The sequence below is a fragment of the Lolium perenne genome, chromosome 5 (genome assembly GCF_019359855.2).
Source record: "Lolium perenne isolate Kyuss_39 chromosome 5, Kyuss_2.0, whole genome shotgun sequence".
In the NCBI taxonomy this organism is placed as follows: domain Eukaryota; kingdom Viridiplantae; phylum Streptophyta; class Magnoliopsida; order Poales; family Poaceae; genus Lolium; species Lolium perenne.
The window spans coordinates 229,084,765-229,094,060 of record NC_067248.2 but is presented as its reverse complement, the minus strand read 5'-3'; positions in this window follow the sequence as shown (position 1 = coordinate 229,094,060).

The following is a 9,296-nucleotide window of genomic DNA, read 5'->3' as shown; positions in this document are numbered from 1 at the left end:
TAACTGCTCTAGTGGCAATCCGCAAAAACCTACTTCAAGATCACGTCCCTGGACATGATCTCGGGATACTGGTGTAAACTTCGACAGGTGCCGCTTAAGGTCTTACCATTCTGTCGAGTCCCAGTCAAATTTATCGGGTACCTAACGCGTCCGTTAGGATTTTTCTTCGTATCTGTTGATACGGATAAAAGTAGCAGAGCGCAGTCTTTGGCGATGCCACGCCCAGCAGAACGGATCTGGGGTCTTACCTTCGCAAATTTGCGGCATTCAGAAATTGATCGCAACTTTGGCGTTCTGAGAATATATTGTCGAGTGCTTTTCCGGCTGTTGGAATGGCACATTTTATCGAGTCAAATATGACTTATATTGCTTTCCCGATGGGAGTATATGTAGAGTTAATTATAACTCGAAATATACTCTCTTGCTTTTCTATCTTTTATTTTTGAACTTCATCGGGTACGCGAACAGCGTTCCCGATGGGAGTAGCCCCCGAGGCTACAGCCAAGAACTTGTGCTTGGTTGTAGGCTCAACATTTTAGTCCACCTTGTCACTATATTGTCATTATGTTCCAATATGATCTTCTTTTTATCTCTCGGGTGCGCGAACAGCGCTCCCGATGGGAGTAGCCCCGAGGCTACAGCCAAGAACTTGTGCTTGGTTGTAGGCTCCACCAATGTCTATACTGCCATACTCGAAATTTTACTTTTTGTCGAAGTAGCCCCCGAGCATTTGGGCAAAAACTTGTATTTGATCAAAGGCTCCCGAAGTATTCAAATAACTCCTCCTGTCGCCAATCTTCTTTTATTTTCTTGTCGGCATGCTTCCCTTAATCAAATTTACTTCATCTCTGTTTAATAGTCGTGATTTTTCTGCCCTGTGGGTCCATTGCTTCTACCACGTTGACACGTCGTGCAAGTGGGGGACACACGTCCTCCGCTTTTCCTGGCGCACGTACGGTAACGCTTATCTCAGTAAAAATACCTTTTTACCCTTTTATCTAGAAGATTTGTTGTCACCACATGATTTCTTCATCCAACGGTGCATTGCTTCACCCGATTCTTATATAAACCTTTCTTCAACCTCCGTTCACTCCCTCGCTTGCGCCGCACATCTGTTCCTCTTCGCAAAAGCTTCCCCTGCACCCAACTCTCTCTGATCTTCCGCACTTACGAACATTGCTTTGCCCATTGCCGTTGATGCCACCGCGTACGCGACTCACTCGCCACAGCACTCCAGAATCCAAGATGGCCACCGAAGATCTTGAGTGGGAGAGATCTAAAATCTCCAACCAGGACGTCAACACTCTGAAGAGGCTTGGCCTCATGAAGAAGGAAGACGCCATCCGCTTTCCCAGCGAAGAAAGCTACCCCAACCCTCCAATGGAGTATCGGGTTAGTTTCGTTGATCACCTCATCCGCGGCCTTTCGGCCCCAATTCACGATTTCCTCCGCGGCCTTCTTTTTGTTTACGGGATTCAACTGCACCAGTTGACCCCCAATTCCATCCTTCACATTTCCATTTTTATCACACTTTGCGAATGCTTCCTCGGAATCCCTCCTAATTGGGCTCTGTGGAAACACATTTTCTGCCTCCGCCGCAATGGCTCCCACAACGCCACCTATAACATAGGCGGCGTTGTTATCTGTGTCCGAACTGATGTCGATTACTTCGACGTCAAATTTCCTGATTCTGTCCAAGGATGGCGCAAAAGGTGGCTCTACATTCACGAAGAAAGCGCCAACTCTATAGAACACAACATATATCCTTTCGACGGAAGTGCCAAAATTCAGCGCCGCCGCTCCTGGGATGCCGAAGCTTCCGATGAAGAGAAAAAGGCGACAGAGGCACTCATGTCTCGTATTCATCAGCTTCAAAACACTCGAGGCAAAGAGCTGTCTGGTGTTCAAATCACTGCCTACTTTCTTAGGATTAGAGTGCAGCCTCTTCAGGCTCGCAAAAATCCCCTTTGGACGTATTCTGGTGAAAACGACGCCAATAGAATCTCCAGTGATCTTTCTGCAAAGGACTTGGAGAAATTGATTCGAAGAGTTTCCCGCCTGGCCAAGAAGGATCCTATTCCCTCCTCTTGTCGCGTGGAACCATACAGCTCCGCCAATCCTCTCCCCGAGGTATTTTGTCTTCTCGAGTTTCTATCTTGTTCCGAATTTTCCCTGCATCTCATTGTATTGGTATCGCTCTAATTTTTCGTTTGTCGCTATTTTCTTACAGAACCATCCTACTATGACTTCCCTTCCTCCTCTTCCTGAGGATGGAGAAGTCGAAGAACAGGCTATCGTTGCCGAAGACATCCAAGGTTCTTCTATTCCTGAAAGTGAAGTCGCAGGTTCTCACAAATCTGCGGCTTCCCATGAAAAAGAAGTTGAATCTGAAGCCAGTGAGTCGACGCAATCCCTTCCTCCTGCTGTTTCCCCAAGGAACAAAAGGAAAAGGAATGATGCCGAGGATTCTGGCACTTCTAAGGCTGAAAAAGTTGTTCCTTCTCATCCGAAGGCAGCTTATGATCCTTATATTGAATCCTTCGTCAGCTCGTAAGTCGTCTTTATTTCTTCCTATGTTTGTACTCGAAATATTTATCTTGTCTTGCTTTTTATGCTGCCGATTTTTTGATCAACAGTGATGACGAGGAAGAAGTACCAACTGTTGACGTAGCTCCTCGGACAAGCACGTCATATACTGTACTTGCCTCAGACACGCTAGTTGAAGGAGAAGAATCCTCGCCTCCTCAGCAAAACGTCGTCACCACAACTCCACCAGCAAGCCCCCTTGCTCCTTCACCAAAAAGGACAAGGATTGAAACAAATCTTGAACCTGCCCTTCAATTGGGCAGCTCGTCGACTCTGCTCTTAGATGATGTAAGTTTGTCGATATCTATATTTCCGCTATTTTGCTTCTTCGCGCCTTCACTCTCTTTTTCATGCCTATGTTTCTCTTGCTGTGTTCTTCTTTAACAGCCCATGATCAAAGAGCTTCTCCGCATCGGATCCCAATTTATTGGGTACCGTGAGTATGCTAGCAGAGCCGAAGGTAACAACTTTTATACTTGCCGTTTTTCCTTGACTTTTTGCTCCTGTTGCTTGTCGCGATTTTTGATCTTTCTTCTCTCTCTTTTTTATATCTCGACAGAGAAACTTGCAGAGGCCAACAAACGTGCCGACGCACTTGCTCAAAAACTTGAGCAAAGTGAGGCGGCTCGTAAGAAAGCCGAACTTGTTGCTAACGAAGCCAAGGCCGAGGCTGATGAAGCCAAGGCAAAAGCTGCTAGTGTCGAGGAACTGCAGAAAAAACTTGAGGATACTGCATCTGCCTTAAACGAGCACAAAGCTGCACAAGCTTCTCGTGAACAGGGGATTCTCAAGCGCCTGAAAACACAAAGTCGCCGCACTTTCAGTAATATTATTGATTTCTTCTATTTTTATGAGAGCCGCTGTTTCTTATTGTTTGACCAACGCTTTGTTTTCTTGACAGATCAAACAAACCAAGATTTTGATCTGGCGAATCCTGTCGATGACCCTCTCCTTGACGCACTTTCCTATCTGGAGCTGCATGGGTCCGAAATTCGTGAAGGCGTGGCAAATGCTAATGCAGGATTGTCGGCGTTGTTCCCCTACTTCTTCCCGAAGAAAGAGGAGCCCTCGACTTTCCTTAACCTTGCCAAGATGTTCAATTCACCAGAAGACCTTGGACTGAAGATGCGCCAAGAAAATATGAAAATTGCCGTCGAAAGCACTGTTTGCTTTGGTTGCTGACAGTCAACAGGCTATTGATTGGACGAAAGTTGGCGACACCGAGCAGATAGAGCAATCAAGATGGAGGTCGCTGATTAAGGCAGCCAAGCCCAACACGAAGAAGATCTTGGCCTATCTCGGGATCAAACCAGCGTCGACTCCTAGCTCATCAAGGCCGGAGGTCTAGTTGCATGCCTCTTTATTTTTCTTTCTATGTTTCTTTTGCTCTTGTCGCCAAAGTAGTCATTTGGCGACACGTACTTCCTTAGCTCCACTGTAATGCCTTTGTAATTATTCCGAGAGATTAATGAAAACTCTATCTTTGCTTGTTGTTTGATGTTGTCTTGTCTAAATTTCAGTTGATATTTGATAACTATACTCCGTCTTCCGCTCCTTCCAATATTTCGCCTTCTTCTTCTCGCTCGAGGAGAGCTTTTGCTGATACTGCACCTGTCGAAGATACCTTGTCGCAAGAACTGGATGAACTTCGACAGCAACTTCAGTATGCGAAGAAACAAACACTTGTGATGATGGAGAAGTCTCATAAGTCATCTGAAGCCGAAAAAATTGCACTTCAGCAAGCTCGCGAGGCCGTGGCTGCTAAGGAAATTGCTGCTTCCGAGGCTGAAAAGGCGACTACTCGAGAAAATTTCATGCTCGAGTTAATGAATGAAGCCGATCTGGATATGTCGGGTATGCTTGTTTCATCCTCCGATATCTTTCATCTTCATGCTATGTCTCTTAAAGGTTTCTACTTCGTTGTTTTGATAGGTTCCTTTATTGATGCTGCTGCCGAGGAAGAGAGGGTAAATACTAGGACGAACCTCCTTGTTAACCTTTCCCTTGACCATGGTTCTCTATTTTGGGCTACTCCGGAGAGGACCCGCCAAATCGTCAGGTTTCAGGATCGCACCTCTCAAACTCGCGACTTCCTTGACTTCTGTACCAAGACCTTGTCTATGGTTTATAACTCCATGTTTCCTCGGAACATTCAACCAAAAACTCTTCCTGAGTTAATGGAGAAATTCAAAGAAGCTCACAGGATCCATGACTTCGTCAAAGCTCAATTGGTAGCTGGCGCCAGATTTGCTCTTATCATGCTCCAGATCTGCCACTCAAATCTTGACCTTACCCAAGTTGTCGCGAAAGTTCATCAGAAGGTAAAACGTCGAAGAGTTGGTGTTGACCGAATTAACACGAAGGTTTCGCCTGTAGCCGAAGAAATGATTGAAGACCTTCTTCGGATGGACGCCGATTTTTTTGCCGATGGTCATTATGCTGATTTTCTTGGCGCTGCTCCTGAAGAAAACAGAGTTACCCTTGATGACATATTGAATCAAGGCTAGCTGTTTTCCCCTTGTAGATAATTCTTCTTTGTGACCCATGACTATGATTATATTGTGAAGCAATCATTATATTTCTATGTTTGTCTAGCCCCCGAGTGTTTTGGTGACTCTTTACTGTATTTGTATATTGCGAGGTTTTGAACCAAGGCATTTATGTATTTATGGCGAATATGAGCCCCCGAGCTTCTTTATTGAGTACTATTTTGTGTTTTTATTGACTCACGAGGTATTTTAATACCAAGGCAAGGCTTTTCTTTTTCGATGAACTATATTGAAATTCGTCGGAGCAGAGACTTTAAGCATGTCGATAAAGAAAAGGTTATATTGACACTATCTTTATTATATTGCAGCACCGCGAGCCCGCCTCATTAAAAACCTTTCCCGGCCCCACTCGGTGCCCCGAAAAAGGAAAAGAGTGCGTCTGAAAACTCGCGGGCGTTTCAGTACATTGAAGTTTTACAAGGACTATATTTCAACTCTAGGCGTAGAACCGCCTGAGTTGCGCCACGTTCCAGGGGTTTGGCTCCTCCACCCCTGTCTTCTTGTCCTTTATCCTGTATGCTCCTCCTCCGATTACTTCCGTGACAATGTAAGGGCCAAGCCATGGTGACTCGAGTTTTTCATGACTTTTTTGCGTGAGCCGAAGAACTAGGTCTCCCACCTGAAAAGATCTTGGCCGCAAACGTCGACTGTGGTAATTCTTCAAGTCCTGTTGGTATTTGGTTACCCGAGACAGTACTTCATCTCGAGCTTCATCAAGTGCGTCGACATCATCTTCTAGCGCTTTTCTCGACACTTCTTCGTCATATTCGACGACGCGTGGAGAGTTGTGCTCTATCTCGATTAGTAATACTGCTTCTGCTCCATGAACCAAGAAAAACGGAGTTTCCTGTGTTGCTGTGTTTGGTGTTGTTCGGATGCTCCACAATACACTTGGTAGTTCTTCTGGCCAGGTATGTCGAGCTTTTTCCAGTGGTCCTAACAAGCGTTTCTTGATGCCATTGCAGATGATGCCATTGGCTTTCTCGACTTGCCCATTGGTTTGAGGATGTGCAACTGACGCAAAGTGCAACTTGATACCCACCTCTTCGCAATAATCTTTGAATTCGTGGGATGTGAAGTTACTGCCGTTGTCTGTGACGATGCTGTGGGGCACTCCAAATCTGAAGACGAGGCCTTTTATGAATTTTACTGCGGATGCTCCGTCTGGTGAATTTATCGGCTTCGCTTCTATCCACTTTGTAAATTTGTCGACAGCTACTAGCATATACTCCTTTCCTCCTGGCCAGGATTTGTGTAACTTGCCCACCATATCAAGTCCCCATTGGGCAAAGGGCCATGACAATGGTATTGGTGCTAGCTCTGCTGCTGGAGAGTGAGGTTTTGCGGCAAACCTTTGACACGCGTCGCAAGTTCTTACTATGTCCTTGGCGTCCTCGATTCTTTGTCAACCAGTAGAATCCTGCCCGAAAAACCTTGGCTGCAATAGCTCGACTACTTGCGTGGTGGCCACATATTCCTTCGTGTACATCCTTCAGAATTATTCTTCCTTCTTCGGGTGTGACACATCTTTGCAGGACGCCTGAAATACTCCGCTTGTACAATTCCCCTTTGACTACCGTGAAAGCTTTGGAGCGTCGAATTACTCGCCTTGCCTCAACTGGATCATCGGGTATTTCTTTCCTGAGGATGTACGATATGTACGTCTGCATCCATGGTATCTGTATCACCATGACCAGGTCCTGATCTTCTTCTTCTTCCTCTTGCTTTTCCTTGGTAGCCCCCGAGGGTTTCTTCTCCTTCTTGATTTTGTCGATTTGGTGGATCTCTGTTATCTCTTCCCGTAATACACACAGCGGGACTGCAAGGCATTGCGACCCGATGTTTGCAAGAACATCGGCTTCGTCGTTGCTCAACCTACTAATATGATTTACTTCGCATCCATCGAACAACTTCTCGAGCTCGTTGTACACCTCCTTGTATGCCATCATGCTATCATTGACTGCGTCACATTGGTTCATAACTTGCTGAGCCACCAATTGTGAGTCGCCAAAGATTTTTAGTCGAGTTGCACCGCAGGCTTTCGCCATCTTCATCCCGTGTATGAGAGCCTCATATTCTGCTTCATTGTTAGATGCGTTAGGGAACGTCATCCGAAGGATGTACTTCAACTTGTCGCCTTCAGGTGATATGAGTACTACTCCTGCGCCAGCCCCTTCTAGTCTTTTGGACCCATCAAAGTTCATGGTCCAGGTTCTCGACAAGTCTGGAGGTCCTGTGTTTTGCAACTCCATCCACTCTGCGATGAAGTCTGGCAAAACTTGCGACTTGATTGCTTTTCTTTTTTCATACGTGATGTCCCGAGGGGAAAGTTCTATTCCCCAAAGGGAGACACGACCCGTAGCTTCTGGATTGTTTAGTATATTTGACAAGGGAGCTTCATTGACCACTATGATCGGGTGTGCCGAAAAATAGTGGCGCAATTTCGTGCTGTTGTGAACACTCCATATGCTAGCTTTTGGTACTGAGGGTACCTTTGTTTTGAGGGCGACAAAACTTCGCTCACGAAGTATACTGGCCTCTGCACTCCATGGATTTTCCCTTCTTCTTCTCTTTCAACAACTAACACCGTGCTAACCACTTGGGGTGTGGCTGCAATATACAGCAGGAGAGGTTCCTTTTCCTTTGGCGCCACCAAAATTGGTGGTGTCGAAATTGTGCGCTTCAAATCCTCGAAAGCTCTGTCGGCCTCTTCGTTCCATTGGAATTTATCTCCTTGCTTTATCAGAGCGTAAAATGGTAACGCTTTTTCTCCCAGTCTGGCGACGAATCTGCTCAAAGCTGCGACTCGCCCAGTTAGCTGCTGTATCTCTTTCAACTTTGTTGGCTTCCTCATTGTTACTATAGCTTGTATTTTGTCGGGATTTGCTTCAATCCCTCTTGCTGAAACTAGGAACCCCAGAAGTTCTCCTGCTGGGACGCCAAAAGAACACTTCGTCGGGTTCAACTTCAGGCAGAATTTGTCGAGGTTGTCAAAAGTTTCTTTGAGGTCCTCGATCAGCGTTGCCCCCTTTTTTGACGTTATGACGACATCATCGATGTATACTTGCACGTTTTTCCCGATCTGTGTCGCTAAACACTTCTGCATCATCCTCTGATATGTTGCTCCCGCATTTTTTAGACCAAAGGGCATTGTCTTGTAGCAGAACACGCCGTAAGGTGTAATAAACGCTGTTTTGGCTTCATCATCTTCTTTTAATCTGATCTGGTTATAACCAGAGTATGCATCCAAAAAGGAAAGACGTTCACAGCCTGCCGTGGAGTCGATGATTTGATCGATCCTTGGGAGGGGAAAGTGATCCTTAGGACAATGTTTATTGAGACACGTAAAGTCGACGCACATGCGAAGGACTGTCGTGTGTTTCTTCGGCACCATCACTGGGTTAGCTACCCATGTGGCTTCTGTAGATATCTCTTTGATAAAACCAGCCTCCTCAAGTCGATTTATTTCGATAGCATGGCTTTGCGGTTTGGTTCCGAAAAACGCCGCAAAGGTTGTTTGATTGGTCTCGCTACTGGATCCAAGTTTAGGTGGTGCTCGGCAAGTTCCCTGGGTACTCCTGGCATGTCAGCTGGACACCATGCGAAGATTTTCCAGTTCTCACGGAGGAACTTGACGAGCGCGCTTTCCTATGCGATATCCATGTCGTTTGCGATAGATGTCGTCTTTTTTGGGTCTGTCGGGTGAATCTGCACTTCTTTTGAATTTTTCTCGGTATTGAAAGTTGATTCTTTGTTTGGCCTTCCAACGTCTGGCAGTACGTCGTAATCAGTCATGCTTTTTGACGCCAAGTACTCAGCTTGCATCCCGAAAGTTTCTGACAGCCGGTGAAAGTCCTTATCGCACTTATCGGCTAAGGCAAAGCTTCCTTTGACTGTGATTGGTCCCTTTGGTCCAGGCAACCTCCACAGCAGGTATGTATAGTGTGGTACCGCCATAAACCTAGCATATGCTGGTCGTCCCAACAGAGCGTGGTATTGCGACGGAAAATCCACGACTTCAAATTCGAGCCTCTCGATTCTATAATTTTCTCGGGTCCCAAACTGAACGTCAAGATTGATCTTCCCCAATGGATAACTTGGTTTCTCCGGTGTGATGCCGTGGAACCTTGTGTCTGTTGGTTTCAAGTTTGCTAAGGATAT